The sequence below is a fragment of the Cupressus sempervirens genome, chromosome 11, assembly GCF_028749045.1.
Source record: "Cupressus sempervirens isolate cs-2001-9-10 chromosome 11, ASM2874904v1, whole genome shotgun sequence".
In the NCBI taxonomy this organism is placed as follows: domain Eukaryota; kingdom Viridiplantae; phylum Streptophyta; class Pinopsida; order Cupressales; family Cupressaceae; genus Cupressus; species Cupressus sempervirens.
The window spans coordinates 75,358,729-75,377,568 of NC_143128.1; the positions used below are offsets into that span (position 1 = coordinate 75,358,729).

Consider the following 18,840-nt stretch of genomic DNA (forward strand, 5'->3'; position numbering starts at 1 on the left):
TGGGTGAGTTGATATTCAACTTCTTTAACTTCTCTCTCTAAACTTCGACTACCCAACTACTCACTATCTTACTCCTACTCCTATGAATGGAAGGTTCGCAGATGGACGGGGATCGAACCTAATGAGAGCTGACCAGCGACCTCACTTCCACATGTGCAATGATTCAAAGGAATAATAAACTAGTTTACCACACAAGGCTTCCCAACCAGCCGCTAGGATGCTAGTGGTCTAGTATTGATCCCGATCAAACAATTACCAATGCTACCATACAACTATCCATCTACTTCACTCCTACTTAGCAACTTGAAATGAAATTCACTTCAACAATTTGAAAAGAAATCTAACTATGTGGAAGTAGAAAACATGCAATAACACCCAATGTTCTTAATCAACATGCAAATTGCAACAATGAAAAAGAGAGCATTTTTGGTATTATCTTCGCAACAATTTCTCCAACACTTTACAAATGAGAGCAAATGGCCTTATATAGGGGCCTAAAATACAACAGATGGTGGAGATCAAAAAAAGATCAACGATTTAGATTGGATCCTCAAAACCCTAATTAAGGTTGCCACCCCATCAACCAATGAGAATCTGCCACCTCATCAATGGACCAATGAAAAAAGTGCAAAAAGTGGCAACCAATGAGAAGGCACCAAAATAGTGGCCAATCAAAAATAGACACTTGTCCTATTCTAGAAGAAAGGGAAATTGCCACATGGGCTTACATCAAATGATCTTCTAATATAAATCTTCCCTTTTTTTTCATTTTCTTAGCTAAGGCAATGAACTTAGCGAACCTAGGGAAAAAAATGCAGCTTCTTGCAAAAATCATAATTTTATCTCCCACAAAATTCGGCTCCCACAAATTTCAACCTCCACAAAATTTGGCTCCCACAAAATTCGGCTCCCACAAATTTAGCCCTCCACAAAATTCACCAAGCAAGAAGAGTGCAGATCTGCTCTTGCAAAATCACCAACGCCTTGAGAAGGAGAAGTGAGAAGTGAGGAGGAAATGGGAGAGAGGCCTCTTCTTATACCCAACTTTCTTACTCCCTCCAAGCTAGCCGACTTGGACCCTGGGAGAAAGAAAAAACAAATAATTAATGCAAAATTATGATCCATAATTAAATACTTAGCTAAATATTAATTTTGCCAAAATGAAAATTGCTTTTTAAAAATTGCCAATTAGTTTCAATTTGCAAAAAGAAATTAAACAATGCGTTGAAGATGTTAAATGCTTCCATTTAATGAGGATTTAGTAATTAATACGTCATAAAATTGGATTTTGGCTAATCAAAAGCCATTTTTTCAATATTAAATTACCAATTTCATTAAATAGCAAAAAAGTTTTCAAGGCAATTTAATCCATTTAAAGCCAAATTTTGCAATTTTAATTCAAATCAATTTTGCTAAGCAATTTTAGCATTTTAACACATAAAATTATTTCTCTAGAGCCTAAAAGTTGATTTTGCAATTTGACTTCACCATGACAAAAATTAATTTTCTTCACCAAGAAATAATTAAGATTTTCCAAAAGACCAAATTTAACAAAAATTTCATTTTTTGAAAATTATCCAAATTTTCAAAAGAAAATGTCGAAGTACAAAATTCACAATTTTATCCTGCCAAGTTGGAATTAACTTTGAAATTTGTTCGGCCTAAGGATAGAATTGGTGGCTTTAGAAAATCAAGATAAAAAAAATTGGGTGAAAATAAGTTAAGTCTCTTCCATTGGCCTAAAAGTGTCCAAGGCTCAAAATTCTCGAAAAATCAAAATTGTTGGACAATCCAAAAATTTGCCGAGGCGATAAAAAAAAAAGAGGGGTCCCCAAAATTTTGGGGCGATGGTGTGAAAACCTCACAACAAGAAGTCTATGCACTTTCTATCAAATATTGTCCATTCATAGTATTCTTCAGCTCCAACCATTCCTACCCAATGTTGTAGCTTTGTACATGGCGCTAGTAGGGCTTTGTATAACTTTTATGACAAAATTCGCCAATCATGTACAAAACTTCTAGCAATAGATTTGTACCATTCTATAGAAAACTAAGACCACATACAAGCACTAATATACATTGCGCTTGTGAGAAGGCATTGTCACATGGGCGTAAAGATAGGCTTAAACAAAGTTTTAAAACTTGGACTCGAAGTAGACTTGGTAGCCCAAAATAGGGCTTGAACTTGAGACCTGGCATAAAACTCAAGTTGGACTCGACAAAAGAAGATAACCATAGTTTTACCAAAATAAAATAAATAAATAATGCATTTAGAGAATATAAGAGCCATAATTTAAACATTATACATGTCATATGATCTTCAAACACTATAGTTGAAATTTCATCATTCTTAGTGTCAAAGTTTTAAATGTATAACATCATAAGTTTATAAATTTATATAATTTACATTTAACTATATATCCAAATGAGAAAGACAACTGAATGAAATCTAAATCTTCCTCTTTCCTTTTGTAATGCAATGTAATTCTTGAGGCCTCAGACTAGTAGGTGGTACTATATCTAAATGATGAGAGTTATTTCTTCTTAAAAATCAAGACTATCTTTGTCCTCCTCCATTGCATCGAATTCTGCTAGTTCCACTTTGTCTATTTCTCCTCTCTCCAATTCTGCAAGATCATATTCATTAAGGACACCATCATCATTTTGTTCATTGACAGTCCATGCACCATATTGGTCAAAATCATTCAAGTCGATGGACTTATGTAAGATGCCCTCCACCTTTCTACTTCAATGGCAAAGGTTGTTCTAGATAAAGATGAGATCATTCAGGTGCTGCATTTCTCTTCTTTGTGTGAAGGAAAATGGAAAACTGTTTGTGAGCATTTCCCCTTACTTTCAATATTGTTTTTGATTTTAAATAGAAGAAAACATAGAAAGGAGGAAAAAAATCAGTTGACCCTGTTTTCAATCTTTGATCTCGTGTGCTCATCTTCTTTAGACCCTACTTCACAATGCAAACTTGTATTGGGTACCAACGAACAAAATGAAATGAGAGAAAGCCCAAAAATGTGTATTTTTAAAGTAGATGGGCATTTAACGGCCAGGCATGAGTCCTAGGTTAGGGCTCACGAGCCAAACCTTGAGACTCTTGGAGTCTCACTCCATAACTCCCAAATTTTAGGAGTGAGTCGATTTGGCAAGCAAACACACTCACGAGTCACAATGAGTCTAACCAGCTTTAAAGTTTTCCAGTTTGGTCTCAAATGTCTCGATAGGATATGACCAAATGTTTAAATAATTCGTATTTTTCTTTTTGCTACATTTCCAATATTAAGTCATCAAGGATGTCTTGACGTCCCTAGTACTATCGAGAGAATTTGGAGATGATAGGGCTTTGTGTTTCTAGGGATGTCCTTGAGAAAGATATCTAAATTGAGGGGATGTTCCCATTTTTAGTCACATTTAAGGGAAGTTTCATCGGCATTTAGGGATTGGGAGGGGAAGTTTCATCCGCATTTGTGGGCTCGTGAAATGCTTCCATCTTTAGGGACATGCTAAAAACCTTCGAGACATAGACTTTGTATTTATTACACTAACACTCAATAGATCATATCAACCCTGCAAGCTTCTCTTATGTTTCAACATGGCTTTTTTCACTTCTAAAATTGTTGGACAATTGAATCCTAATGTACAAGAAACGGTATAATATCCTTTATAAACAATTTTCAACAAGAATAACAAAATACTTGATGCCTCCAAAAATTGAATTTTCATCAAATCACATTGTACTCATTGCCATAGTTTGCACCAAAGAAGCAATGATTTGGAAAAAATCACATTTATATTTGATTGATTGCTTGGAGCTAGTTGATATTTTTCCTGAATTTTTTTTGATTTGCGGAAAAATTATTGATCTAGTTTTTAAAGATTTTGTTAAAATTCTTTAAAAATGACAAAATTAAAAACATAAAAAATTGTTGCAAGATCTCAAAACCCTAGAAAATCTCATAAAATTACCAAATCACTCAAGATAGAGCTGATTCCAAAATGAAATCAAAGTCACTGCGGAATTAGTGGGGAAACAAGTTTTTCTTTTGTCCCTTAGTTTTCTTTTTGACCTCTGGAAACCCCCAAACAAACGAGCTGGAAGAGCAATTTCAGTCATCTACCTGTTGTGAGGTTTTCAGACCATTGTCCCATTGCAAATGCCCACTCCCACCCCCTGGGCCACCTTTTTGCTTTGGTGGTAGTAGCAGTCTTAGGTTGAGGTAGTTTTCAAGTCTCCAAGCTTGAGAGATGAGTTTGAGCAACTTTGTCTTGATGGGCAGTCAAGTCAATCATGGGGTGTGAACAAGAGCTGGGCTAAGCTAGTCAAGGAAGTGAGACTGGAATCAAGGAATTTATGATGAAATAGTTGAAACCTGTTGAAAATTCTTGTTCCAATATCAATTTCATCTTAGAAAGTTAGGTTAGGCTATGAGAGTTAACACCGATAGAGATGTGTTGAATCCTCAAATTCGGCTAAGTCTAGATTTTTAGGAAACTCCCAATATCTAAAATGTTAATTATAACTCCTATACGCCTGAAACCACTCTCAAACATCTTGACAGTAGTTATATAAAATATAGCTTAAAGTATAAAAAACTAAATAATCTTATACTTAAATGCTATATTTTATATAAATGATAAATCATTTTGCCCTCCAAGCTGAAAAAATTGAAGTGATAAGTTGGGAATTTCAGTATGCAAAATCAGGTTGGAATTCCCAAGTCAGAAATCAGAAATATGAATACAAACATCAAAAATCTATTTTCTATTAAGCTTTAATCTCTATGCTATGGAAATTCCTTAAGTTTAAAAAACGTAGTTTGTATCTTGTTATACGATTTTTTACATTTTTCTTAAATCCGATTTTAACCCCTTTTTAGATAACCTTACACGTCAACTAGATTCCTACCAGTAGCTAGAACACTGTTTTGATAAAATTCGATCTTAGTTGCTTCATAAACTTAGCTAATATTGGATCTCCGGCTTAGACAAGTATTTGGTGACTGTCCTCTTAAAAATTCTGATGAATGCTAATCTCAGTTACTCCATAGACTTGGCTAGCTAATATTTGATCTGACTCAGATAACTATTTGGTGACCGTCCTCTTAAAAAGGTAACCGATAATCAGCAATATGAATATGAACGACAAAATTCTATTTTCTATAATTCATGGGTTAAATTCCTACATATATTGCTCTCTATATTTTTATACTATCAAAATGCCCTTCAGCTTAAAAAAAAAATAGTCTTCGCGTGGTTTTGAAAATTTGATTTTTCCACAAAATCTTTTACTTTTTGGTTTGCCGTTTTCCCTCTCAAATGATTCTTCTGCTATGGTTTGCACAATGATGTTTGCTTGTTAAACAAGCTTCACACTCTCCTCTATTTTCTTGAACATCGCTAACAATCCACAGACGGCAATATTTTTATTTAATAGGCTCAAGATATAAGTAGTTCGAGTTCTATACCTTTGGTATCAAATTTGTTTAATTGGGCTGGTATGAGATGGAAAAGCATGTTGTTTTTCAGCCAGTTCTTGAAATTTGTATAGATTACTCCTCTTAGAAATTTGTATCATAATATTATTAGATCTCATCTCCTCTCTATCTCTATCCCCCCCCCCAATATAGATACACACACATATTCAGCAATTTGAGTACTAAAGTAGCTTGTCCATTAGATTAAGTGCATACAGCACATTTCAAATTGTTTAAAACTTCCTCATGAAAATTTCATAGGAATACCCACTTTTCTTTATGAGTTGAATCACATGTTCAAGTGCTATGCATTCATTATTACTTCTGCCTGTTGGATTTTAACTCAGAAATCAGATAAACAGCAATAAAGAATAACCAGAAAAGATGCGAAACACACAGAAATATCCTGGGAAGACCCTTCGAGAATGAAGGGAAAAACCCAGCCACACACAACAAAAGATCATATTATTGATAATGAAATTCAAATTGTACAATCCCTTGAAGCAATATATATAACCTATAGAGAGACACTTCACATTCTAACCAAAGGTATCTTCAATTTCCTAAAACATGATTTTATTTTCTAAAACATCTCTTCGTATTTCCATGCTTCAATGCATGCCGAACGAAACATCATTATATTTAATGTTACAATTTTATCATAAAGTGTCCTCTTCAGCTGAAGGTGACCATTAATAATGTCCATATTTCTAGAGATAAAGATCTCTATCGCAGCGACAATCTCCAACACTGCCGAGTTTGGAAACACTTATTTTCTGTGTAATAGTTTAGTAAATCCAGAATCAGGTAACTACATTGATTTTCATATACATTCATTAAAAGTCGGAATCTTTTTCTTCATTATTTTCTGCAAACCTATTTTGTGGGGTCTTCCATTTCATCCAGAAGAGACAAAAATGCAATAATTCATTCTTCATTCAAACCTAGCTTATAAAGTACAATCATTTAAAGCATTAACTGCATTATGATAGAGAGTGGGAGAAAGAAATGGAAGCAGCTGTTATATGTGTCTACATGTAGCTTTCATTTGTGTTGCTTGCATCTTCAACCTGTTTTTTTCTGCTTAATACCCAAATGGGATGTGTCCTTTGGAGTTGCGCTATTGGCATTGGGCTATGGCTTGTGCTTGAAACAATGTTTTAGTTCAGTGGAAAGTACTAGATGCCCTTGTCTGCAGATCATTCTGCAGTTTTTTTGTATGCTAGAAGAAATTGGAATGTACCAAAGTAGTCTTCAGAAAAATGTGACTACTTTTATGAAAGTTTAAAGTCAATTAATGAACTCTTATAGAAAAGAGAGTGGGACCTTGATAACTGAGACAGTTAATTTAGAAGGCAATATTTCTAAACCCATAGACAAACATTATTAATTTAGAAGGCAATATTTCTAAAACCATAGACAAACATTATTAAAATGCGCTTTCCAATTTCCTGCATTTGTCAGCATCTTCGTACCAAACAATACTATGTGTGCATGTCTAAAATAGCTGTCTGAACTTCTCCTCATGAATTGTTGGAAATAGATCTTAAGAAATTTGTAAAAGATCATTGCATCAATAACTTAGGAAAGAAATGTATTTTTTCCTGTTTGAAACAGCATTTATGCAAGTTATTTTGTTAATTACGGGGATTTCTAGAATTTGATTATGATTGAATGGATTGTCATTACAAGGATGGTGACTGAAACGGGCATCTCTCATATTTGGAAAGAAGATTGTATGTTATAACTGGCTAAAAATTGTAGTTACTATAATACTCTTTTGACTTTTCTAATATTGCCTGAATGCATAGCCAATTTGAGGAGAAATTCGAAGAGATGAATCCAGTTGACATACCAGTTGGATCTGTTCCATTGAGAACTGGGCCTGCTGAAGATTCACCTATAACCATTCTGCGAGGAAGTTCTATTTCTGTTGATTCAGAGCAACAAGGTCATGAAACGCAGAAATTGCCTTCAGAATTAAATATCCACCAGGATTTTGGAAGTGGAATTATGAGAATAATTCCATCAGATCTTCATGTGAGTATTTGCTCGTAACGAGTTTGGCTATTTGAGTAACAATTGAAACCTGTACTGTATTTAAAAATCCTTTGCTGACAATGCAGATTGATACTGATTATTGGCTACGCTCTGATCCTGGAGTTGGCATAACAGACATGTGGAGAACTGAATGTATCCTTTTCATGTATTTGTCATTATTAGCCTATGGGTAAATGGTATTTCTTTTCATGTGAATTTCTTAACTCTACAAAGCTAAATCTACTTGGGATGAGATGATTGAACTTAATTCAACAGACTTTGGTATTGACAACTGTTCTTGTCCCCAGACTCCTCCAAGCAGTAGCGTATCCTAGATTCCAGAGATTTTTGTTATGGGGCATGCTGAATGCGCAAGCATTGAATCAACTTTATCACCACAGTTGTATTAGCAAGATTACAACAGGCAATTTGGAGATTTGGAACAGACTTTTGATGAGTCAAGGATAGGAAAAGTCCTATTCATGTTCTGAGGACATATGAGGCAAAACATAGTTGTATTATTCTCATTAATTACCAACACTATGTTGAGCAGTTTCTGTAAAATGAAAACTAAAGAGTTGTACTTTTGTTGTAATTAAATTATTTGTTCTGATAATCAATGGATGTTGAATCCATGGGCCTGGTAAGTACCCATGGTATTCAACTTTGGATGAGTCTCTGTATGTGTGAGTTCAATTATGACTGTTGTCTATATAGCGGCAGCATTCCCTCAGCACCATGCCTATGATCCAATCAGAGTGTTACATCTGTTGGACCAACACAGGTCTTTGTAAAGTAGTTTCATCCCATCTTACACAATGTTTTATAGCAAATTAAGCAGTTTGAGTTAAATGTGTGTCATCTCTCAAAACTCAGCTTCTTTAACAAGTCAGTCATAAATACAAAGAGCATTCGATGCATAATGTTATACCTCAATAATTTTTTCTTTGTTTCCATTGCTGCACGTCAAGATTTGTTTCACTGAGTTTTCATGTTGCAGAACCAAACCAATTTTAGCAATCTTGTCCCTTTCTAGCACTTCTATGGTTGACTGCACGACATAAAACAAAACTATAATAAGATGAATAATACTCATCTGTTTTTTGTGTTAAGTTTTATTTTGCTAAGGTGATCTATTCTATCCATTTTCAAACATTTAATCTTGTTGCTTCAGACAGTATAAGGTTAGTAAGAGCTCCTAGCGAGAGTTTTTTTAAAGAGAATTTTCAGAATGTGTTGTTTTCTTAGCTTCCAACAGGTGACACGTGGATTAATTATAACCTGAAATGCAGATATCGCTTTATCCATATTTATAGCCTTAGGTTCTTAGTTAGGAAATGGATGTGGAAGGGTACAAGTAATGTCCATTAGTGAGCAAAAACAATGTAAATAACAAGGTTGCATGAAGGAAATACAAAGAAACAAAGCTAACAAGGATTTCATAAGACAACAGGGGTCTGAGGAGGTGGAATGATCATGATTCACAACTACTCATAATAATGAAAAGAAACTGGTTATCACACTGGAAAAAGTATTACAATTATTTTTGCTTCCTCAAGATTAAATACAGCATGTGAATATAAGAAAGGTGAATTGCAATTGAGTTAGGTTAGAAAATTTTCTGGTTTTTATTGTAATCAATAGTTTACAATACAACTTCCTTAACACACATGATTGACTTTCTTGCAAATTTTTGAGCCCTTCCCCATAGGTTGATGTTATTGGCACATAATAGTATTTTGAAATGATGCGGTATCAAGTGAGTTTGGGGTATTAACGTGCTAGGTTAATCTACAATTGGCATTGGAGGATGTAGTGCACAGATGACTTAGGTTGCCTCTAGAGCATTTGAGAATCAATGGCACTTGTTATGTAATGAGTTGTTGGAGAAGGTTGTGCATAGACGACTTAGGTTCCCCCTAGAACATTTAAGCAGTGACACTTGTTTGTTGCGATTTGTTGGAAGATGTAGTGCATAGATGAATTAGGCTGCCTTTAGAACATTGTGAAGCAATGGCAGTTGTTGTGAAGTGATTTGCTTGAACTTAGTTCAAAGTTATTAGAGGTTGCACCATGTATAGCATGATTTGCAATCTATCTAATATTGACAACTCTTGAGTCATTGACATGGTAGTCATGAGTGCATATGATAGTGGTCTCTATAATCTACTCTTATAAGAAATGGTTGAAGATGGTGAGAGCCAGGTTTAAAGGATTTGGGACTACACTCAGGTAAAGGTGGAAAACATGGCTTGAGGTGGCTTCAGAAGCTTTACATTGAACATTGGACAAAAATTCAAGTAATTGCACATGTTTTTTTGTTTTCTTTTGCTTTTTTATAAATTCAAAGCACACTTTGGAAGGCAAAACCATGGGGGTTTAGTTGATAAACATACATCAAAATCAATTGTAAAGAATAAAATATTGCCTTAGTTTCATTGCTATCTTTTAATGACATACTTAAAATGCCCCTCCTAAAGTACCTTTTTTTGGATACAAATTGATGGGGAGTTTCTCTCACAGAGTCTTTTTGCTCTTATTAAGGCTTTTCCTTAGCCTTCTTAGGGTTACTTCTTGATACCCTAACTTAGAGGATATTTTCCCAGTCCTCTCCAACCTAGAAACTCACCTATCAATTTGATTTACGCTCCCATCTATCCTAAACCCAACTAAGCAACTTTACGCTTAGTAGGCAAACAAACTCACGAAGGACCCCCATAATGACAAATACACCTTTTGAACACTCTCATGTTCTTGTTCTTTCTCCAACCTTTCTGCAACATCCATTCAAACCCAACTCTTCAAAATCACCAAATTGCTCTTTTAGGCCTTGTAGCCCTATGAGCCCCAATTAGACCTACAAACAAGGAAGCTGAAATTAATTTAAAAACTCCTTAATAAGCCCTATTGGTGTCTAATAGACTTTGTTTCACAACAACCTAGACTCAAAGATTTTCTAGGTTTCAGACTCCCATGGTGTCCATACAACACTTTTCTAGAAAATCCTATTTTTGAGCGTTTCTAGCGCAATGTTAGCAAATACCTCACAATATGTTGAGTTCTCTCTCTCAAGCCTTCTCTAGCCTATGGGTCCTTTACTTCTACTACTACATTGCCCCAATCAAGTTTTGCTCTTCCCTATCGAGCAAACACACTCCTCTCCTGCAAGCTTCTTGTTTCCTAGCCAAACAACTCCAGGCTTGCCTAGGACTTGCTTGCAATAATAGAAAACTTGCTCTTCCAACCTCCAAATCCTATATTTACAATATATACAGAGGTTACTTCTTGAATCCCAAAGGCCATTAGGCTTTAACTATGGGCATTCAAGTTATAGACATTTTATTCCATACTGCTATTTACAGACCATCAAGAAACAAAAAACAAGATAATTAGCAAAACCTATTAAAATGAATCCAAACTTCTCCAACAAGTACACACAGATTAGTCACATGGTATGAGGCAACTAATACATGCAAAACAACAAGAGAATCAATCCAAAATAATAAGTCTTCAAGCCAAAAACATGTTTTTTGTCTATTAATATCCCACTTCACACGAACAGTCTGCACAATCCAACTTCCAACCATTCGAAAATGATCAATCTGTCCTTTTATACCTTATTTCTAAATGTCCTCACCCTTGGTTCGAATTGCAAACCCCTTTAGTGCCAATTCCTAAATTTGAGGAAAAGTTATCATGACAACTTTGCAAAGTTGTTATGACTAACTTTTGCAATTTTTGCAAAAATGACCTTGTAATCCCTCAAACCTATCTAGTTGGACTCAAAACCATCCAAATTTATCCAAAAACATCTATGGACCCCATATTTACCACAATTTCTCAATTTTGAGACATTTAGCAACTTTGACCATAGTTGATCCTAATAGGACTTTGTGGGACTAACTGGGTTTTAACAACTACAACATGACCAATACTTACACTCAACCCTCTAACACCTTCTCCAACACACCTTGGGACTTCATACCTTGTCCATATTTGGTCAATGGTTGGCTAAGCCATTTACAAGCCAAAAATCTCTATTAGGGTTTGCTTTTCCCCTAAGGTGCTCTTGCACCATACTCCCCTGCAAGGAAAAGACTAAGTTACTTGTGGAGAGAGGAATTCCATTCTGATTCCATGCTTCTTGAAGTCACTTGTGATGTCCCCAAATTTTAATGTAATTTTTAAATTAAATTAATTAATTAACTGGTCCTCGAATTTAAATAATAGAAGGACCTTTAATTAGTTACTTTAATTAATATGGGACCCAAGGTAATATTTGTATTTGTGGTTCCGATTGATTTAATATATCTCAGACTATTGGTGAACAAATTTGTCTTCGCATAGAATGCTTATAAAATAACTCAAAAATGCCCAGACTTGAAGACAAACTAGGACCAACAATTGGATCGTGTTGCAATGGAATTGTCCAAGCGTCCTTTGAATTTTGTAGGGTACATCTCCCCGATTGAATATGCAATGAATGAATTTTAAAGGTGATTTTAATGAGAAAGCGAAGGCTTCCCTCACTATTCTTGGATAGAGGGAGAGTTATTACAACTGAAATAGAAAGGAAGGACTTAGCATACAACAATGGAAGCATACAATCTTCTCATCCATGTATGCGGTCGAAAAGAAAAAGGATTAAACAAATAACAAATAGCCCCTACAATAAATGAATGCAACAATATAACTCGATTCCATTATTCAGTCCCGATTCATACATGAATCAAGAGTGAGAACAATCTGAAGTGCACAATCTTCAAAATAATGAAATCCTTATTCAACTCAAAAACACTACTATTCCTGAATGCTACTGACGATCAAATATTTGCAAAAAATTAGAGAAGAAAATTAAATTAAGAACATTTTTGATCACCATAAAAAACTATCCTACATTCTATGTTTCCCTTCAAAATGCAACATGTAGTTTGCTTGATTTGAGAAGAAGAACCCCAATCACCCCTGCAACACAAAGTCTGTAGAAAGGAAAAAGCCTCTCCCTGCCGAGAAAGAACCCTTTCAAAAGTTAATTTTCCACCTTAAATAGAACTCTGGTAAGTTCCCTTTCAGATTTTGTAATTGATAGACAGTTGTGATAACTGATTCTCAAGGCTTACCGATCTAACTCCTACTTTTCATCTCCTCTTGATAGCTTTATTTCTTTGGCTTTTATGACATTCACCTCTTAAAGATTTCTTTTACTTAATTTAAATATCATTTCCCGAAAACCTCAAGAATACAATTCATGAAAATAAATATAGGCACTAATACGAGTGATTGAGCAACATAGGTGAAATGTGTTGTGTTTGAAAGGTCGACATGCATTTGACAAGTGGCATGTGAAGAAAGAGACAACTGTGTCATTTTCCAGACTCTTGCACATGGGTGACATCTTTTTAACAGGTTGAAGGAGTTGGGTCTTGGGCCTATGTATTTTGTCAAGCAATTGGAGCCCATTCTTCTTATGTTCACCATGCGTTCTCCATGGAATTAAGGCTCGAAACTTGTCACGCCAGTGCTTTTATGAACTAGACATTTTGTCAAATAGTTCATGATCAGTTCCTGTGGCTAATAAAGAGTTTCGCCTTTCTTGTTTGAGTGCTCCACCTGTCTTCATTCTTTTATGGAAGCAACTCACATATCGGGTTCAATAGACGTGTCCGTCTTATTGCATTTGGGGAGTTAAACAAGGAAGAAGCATCATGTTTGACTCGAAGGCGTTCATGACTTCTATCTAGGGGTGCTCCATTGAGGAACCACTGTAAAACCAGAAGAGACAGAGATATGCCAGTCCTCGTACCAGTTGAGAAGTATTTCTTGATTTGTGACAATGCTTATTGTCAAATGAGTAGAATTTAGAGGAGGAAACATGCTCTTAAGCTACTCGTAGGCCTCCTTTACATAACTGTAGACTCCTACTTCTTGATTAGGAATGTATCCTCTATCAGTCTACAACCGGACAGTCAACATATATCAAAAATTTACCTGTGCTATGTGTGCTCCCACAAAAAGTCGACCACAATGTATCATAATGAGTTCTCGGGTAGACCTTTTACATCATACATATTGAGTGCCTTCCAATCTCATAGGAGTTGGGGAATGTGGATATTCTACCATGTGGAAGCCTCCCTTTTCTCAAATCTCGTGACTCCATCTTCTGTGTACGAGGTCTCAATGCCCAGCATTAGCGACAAACAAAATCTACTTAACAAAAAACAACTCTTGAGGGGTTCTCGCTTCGTTGTAGAGGAGGATTTAACTATGAGATAGCAAGTAGAAAGAAGAATGGAAATGGAAAAAACTAGAACAGCTAGAAATGAAGGCAAAAGAGCTTGGATGTTCAAGGGAAAAGCAATTATTGCTCATTTTGGCCACCGCTCCAATGAAGGGCAACAAGAAGGCAACAAAGATGTGAGAACAAACACATTAGCATGCAGCGATACAACAAGATCAGCAATCACGCTTAGCGATAATAACTCAACTTCGAGTCTTTCACATCAAAACAAATAGCAATCAAGCTTAACCCAGGCGTCCTTAAGTTTAGTTTGTTGGAATTGCAGAGGTTATCCATGGAGACGTGGGCCTGGGTTAGGACCTATTGCGGAAGGCAAAGACATTATTTGTCTCATAGAGACACATGAGCATGAGGGATGTAAGACCCCATTGTTTGAAGGCTACTAGAAGATGGTAGTGTGGAATGAGGTAGTGGGAAATGGTAAAGGTCATGGAGGTATAATGGTTCTAGTAAAAGAAAGGGAAGGTTGTGCCATTCAGTTGGAAAAGACTAATTCTAATAAACAATTTACATGGCTCAAAATCGTGGAAAATAACACTCTTATTAGGATTGCAGCATGTTACTTTGCTCCACAAGTATCTAAAACTTATAAAAAGTGTGGCTTAGATCACAATGACCCCTATGCTACGTTAAAGAAAGATGTTGCTATTTTTTCGCAACGTGGGGATGTTCTTCTTGCTGGAGATTTCAATGCTAGGACAACAAATTGGCAAGCAAGTATTTTCAGCTCCAAAGTAAATGATAACCCTATTTGGCTCACAGAAGAAAGAAATCATCAATGGGAAAGAATATCCGAAGATGCTAAAGGCTGCAATCATTTTGGGGAAGAATTGATCACTCTATGTGGCACATTTGATCTCATAATTTGTAATGGTTTGGTTAGATGGGCTAAGTCAGGCACTTTCACTTGCAACACATACAACGGGGCAAGTGTGGTAGATTATGTAATTTGTTCGCAGAATTTGTATGAAAATATTGAAGAAGTTGAAATTGGAGAGCACATTTGGGATCTCAAATCAGATCATAGACCGCTGTACGTAAATTTGTATTGGGCAAAGGATAGGCGGATTGGAGTAAAAACCCAAGGCCCTCAATACCCCCTTCTCAAGGCAGAATTTTGTTAACTTCAGAAAACAGTAACACTTTCAGAGATACTCTTAAGGATCTTTGTATGGGACACCCTGTGTATAAACATGGTGTTAACAGTTATGATTTATCAAATCTGATTCATAAGGCTCTGTCAAAAAGCAAGAGAGCAAAAAATAGAAAATCTGAAACTAATTGTTTTCCAGCCAATGCTTGGTTTGATAAGGAATGCAAGAGGGCTAGGAGAAACCTTAGGGAGTCAAATAAAACTAACCTTGACATTCAGGCCTACAAACGGATCCTAAAGAAGAAAAAAATTGATTTTATGTTCACAAGGAGAGAGGAGCTAATTTTCTTGGGCAGAAATAATCCCAAACATTTTTGGAAAGAACTCCAACCAAGGAGAAAACAAACTGAAAATAATAATATTACTGCCACCCAATGGTTTGAATATGCTAAGAAACTTTATGAACAAGAGGGTGGAGTGGGACAGCCACCTTTGGTCAATGATGATACAAATCTTTTCACTGTGCAAGAGATAGAGGCAGGGATTGAGAAGTTAGGTGGAGGTAAGGCAAAAGACCTTGTTGTGCTGCAAGAAGAATATCTGAAGTGGGGTATGAAAACTCTTGCACCGCACATCACTGAAATTTTCAACAAAATTTGCCAGGAAGGGTTTTCGAAAGATTGGACAATCAACCTTGCAATACCACTTTTTAAGAGTGGTGATGTTAATAATCCCTCCAACTACAGGGCTATAATGATCAATCCCCTCTTTGCTAAACTTTTTGGTAGCATGATAGAAACTAGGATTAGCAAATGGGCAGAAGAAAACCATAAACATGCTAAAGGGCAAGCTGGTTTTAGGCCAAAACACTCGACAGTCGATCACTGTGTCACTTTGAGACACATTATTGAAAAGGAGTGGGAGAAAAAGGAAGAGGTATTTTTTTGCTTTGTCGACTTTAAAAAGGCTTTTGACACCGTTCCAAGAGACAAGCTTTGGTTTAGGATGGAAGAATTGGGGATTCCTATGCATCTCAGAGCTGCTGTTCATAGGATGTATGAAGAGGTGAAAGTTAAAATCAGAACTTCAGATGGCATTTCAGAATGTTTTAGGAGTGATATTGGGGTCAAACAGGGCTACCCTTTATCTCCTACTTTGTTTGGTTTATATATTGACAAACTGGAAGAGTGGTTAAACATGCAAAATGGTGAAGGCATTCAGCTAGGTGAATTTGTTATAAAGCTGCTCCTATATGTGGACGATCTCATTTTAATTGCCAAATCTGCCTGTGGTTTGCAAGATCATCTATCTTCTCTTGCGCGCTTTTGCAGAATGGTGGGGATGCAGGTCAATATCAGCAAGACTAAGGTTATGATTTTCTTTAATAATAAAAAAACAACACCAACATGAATTTTATTACAATGGAAGTGTTCTTGAAGAAGTTGCGGAGTATAAATACCTTGGCATCGATTTCAACAAAAAGCTAAGCTGGTCTAGCTGCAGGTATAAAAGGATATTAGGTGGGTGGAAGGCTTTTTATGCTCTTTAGAATAGGTGCTGTGAAGCAGAGTTGTGGGATTGGAAAACTATTCAAACCTTGTTCGGTCTTCTTGTGCTGCCAGTTGTTCTTTACGGGTGTGAATTATGGGCCAACAACACTATAGCACAATGGAAACAAATCGAAGGAATCCAAAAGTGCTTGATCACAAGCAAGTTTAAAATCAAAAGCACTGTTCCATATGATATCATGCTAAGTGAAATGGGGGCTGCTCTTATTGAGGCACTTGCTATGGTTCGCCTTCTAAGCTATCTAAAAAGAATCGAAAAAATGGAAGAGGATAGATGGCCTAAAGTGGTCTTTAGTGACACACTATGTAAGCGAAAAAGGACATGGATGCAAAAAAAAATCAAATGGATGAGTAAATGGAATATTCAATTCAATATGTGCCCCACAAATAATAAAGAAATAAAGGTCTTTGTCATGGAAAAATTTTACAAGAGAAATTGGGGAAGCGAGATCGGAAGGAGGAAATTATATTATATAAATAAGTTCAACCCCGCTTGTGATCAACTCCAAAAAGCATACATAGGAGCCAACATTTCTTGGAGGGCTAAAATTCTTATTGCTCGGTTGAGAACCAACTCTCACCAACTTCGTTGTGAGATCGGGCATTGGAAGAGGCCAAAGGAGGCTTGGGAAGAGAGAATTTGCAGATTCTGCAATTTTGGGAAAGTGGAAACTGAACAACACTTTATTTTAGAATGTGAAGCCTACAAGAGTAGTAGAGATAAATTTGTAGACACTATATGTGATAGTTCTTGGCATAACCTATTCAACGAAGAGTACATTGAGCAATTGGGTGGACTCATCATCATCCTGCACAAGCAGCGAACATTGCTACTTAAATTTGCTTGAGTTGTCTTGCTGTCCCATAGGCTATTTTTAGTCTCGTGGACGTTAAATTTTTATCTATCTATCTATCTGTGCTTCACCCAAATTTGATGCCTACTAAGGTTGAGATGCTCTCTTTTCTCCTTTTTTGTGAACTCAGAGTCTTCAGGTGTGTATGCAGGTGTCAACCAAGGATATTATTCATGGCATGTTTCCCGTGAGTTCATAGTCCGACCTTGGAGCTATTGGTAGTGTTGATCTCACCTATTAGAATGGAAATATCTAAGGGATCTATTGGGTTTTTCATGACATCTGTAATGAGCAGAAATGCATTATCTCCACGACGTCTCTTGTGTGATTCTCTCATGCATGTGTTAATGTTGAGCACCTCTTCTTTTGACTATGGTATATTGTCAAATAGTTCACGTACATGTGTGAATGTTTTGTGCTTTAAGATGTAACTACAAGCCCTCTTCATTCTTTTCACCTTCTCATTGACATGAGATGAGGTTCGGGTTCCGTCATGTTGGTGCCAAATCAAGCCACTGTAGCTTTCAAAGCTTCCAACATTATCATATGACTTGATGCCTTTATTTGAAGTATGAGTCTCATGAAGACTTCAATGATTCATGCCAAGAGGGGATAGCCTTAACATAAGCTGTATGTATGCTCATATCAATTACCAAACTTTTTCCACAAACAAGATTCTAGATTTTTGCTTCTTTAGTAGAATTTGGAAAACCTTTGACTGGCCCAGAGTCAATAGAACAAAAAAAAAACCTGCACATGCCAAGTTTTTGGGTCATCTCCATCTGAAACCCATAGATGAGGGTCACAATCAGGACTATCCATTGTTGGGTTGCATATCCATGACATTCGATTCAATTTGATAAGGGTATCATCATACCATCTAGCAATACTTTTAAAATGTCTACCAATATTAATCCATTCTGTTGCTTTTCACCAGTGTTGCTCAAAATTTGTAAGCACATCATATGCAACAGGACCTTCTAGTTTACAGTGCATATCATGCCAGGGCTCCCTAGGGGCACCTCTGTCAATTGTTCCTGCAAATGTATGATTGTGATAGTCATCTTTATGGTAAGTCTTCAGTGTCTTGAATAATGAATGCCTTGGTGTATCATAACGACCATCACACTTGTCTAGCCCACCCACAACTACTTGTTTAAACCAATTCAACTTACTACTACCATACCAAGGTGCAAGCACACAATGAACAGAGGAATGTTTGAAGAATTTTCAAGTTTCTTCATCATGGGTTTGCATAATTGCTTATTAGTCATAAGATCAACTCTGAAATCTAGGGTCTCAATATTACAAGACATATGAGATGCAAGTATTGGATTGATGAATAGGGTCATCTTAGTATCTGATCAGTGACTTTGATGTCTGCTCAATCATATGATTTGAATCAAATTCTCTGCTTTGAGTGGGTGAATATAGAACTTGATGATGTTATGTTATAATGTTACCATGCTTGTTGCCTTTATTTTTCTATAGGATGTTTGAG

General features: G+C 36.1%; 1 pseudogene across 1 annotated transcript in view; it reads left to right on the forward strand.

Annotated features, from left to right (window-relative positions):
• Nucleotides 1-8,378, forward strand: part of LOC149528307 (transcription factor E2FB-like) — a 245,554-nt pseudogene extending 237,176 nt beyond the window's left edge. Inside the window, exons 11-13 of the transcript XR_016358440.1 lie at nt 7,298-7,526; nt 7,613-7,679; nt 7,761-8,378. The product of XR_016358440.1 is annotated as a transcription factor E2FB-like (transcript). The remainder of the gene's footprint in view (nt 1-7,297; nt 7,527-7,612; nt 7,680-7,760) is intronic.
• Nucleotides 8,379-18,840: the final 10,462 nt, after the last annotated feature.